Raw genomic sequence first — 918 nt, 5'->3', positions numbered from 1 at the left:
TATAGAAAGTGGATTTCTTTAGTTATATAATTATATTAAGATAAATCTATATATAAGTATTTAAAATAATAGTAATTAAAGACTAGCCTATACTTATTAGCGTTAAAGACGTATAGTTGTTCTTAAGATTTATTAATTTCTACCGGCGATTCCTTAAGGATTATATTAATATTATTAAACCTTTTAATAATTTAATAAAAAAAGATATAACTTTTATTTAAAATAAAAAATATAAAAAAGCTTTTAATAAAGTTAAAGATTTAGTTATTTCGGAATTAATAATTATAATTCCGGATTTAAAAAAACCGTTCGAAGTCGAGACCGACGCCTCGGACTTCGCTATAAAAGCTATTTTAAAATAATAAAATTAATAAAAAATACTTTATTTTTATATATTTTATTCTAAAGCGTTCTATAAAATAGAATTAAATTAATAAATTTATAATAAAGAATTAATAATTATAATTAAAGTTTTTAAAAAATAAAAACTATAATTTTTAAAAATTAAATATAAAATTACTATTTATATAAACTATAAAAACCTTATAAACTTTATAATAAATAAAAATCTAAATAAATAATAAATTAGATAAAACGAATTCTTATTAAAATTTAATTTCCGAATTATTTATCGGAAAAGTTTAAAAAACGGTAAAATAAACGCTCTTAATAAACGACTTAATTACGAAGTTATAGTTCTTAAGGAAATATAAGTAATCTTTAAATACGATAATAACGGTAATTTTATATTTATTATAAAATTTTTTATAATAGTTAAAAGAGTTAATATTAACCTATTTAAAAAAATAACTCCTAAGCTTATTATAAAAATTTATAGTGCTTAAGTATATAGTTATTAAAATATTATAAAGATATAAAACGGGATTCGTTAATACTATAATAAAACCGCTATAAAAA

This window comes from Colletotrichum orchidophilum (genome assembly GCF_001831195.1).
Source record: "Colletotrichum orchidophilum strain IMI 309357 chromosome Unknown Scaffold_178.1, whole genome shotgun sequence".
NCBI lineage: Eukaryota > Fungi > Ascomycota > Sordariomycetes > Glomerellales > Glomerellaceae > Colletotrichum > Colletotrichum orchidophilum.
The sequence above is the reverse complement of the archived record's forward strand: the minus strand, read 5'-3'. Positions refer to the sequence as shown.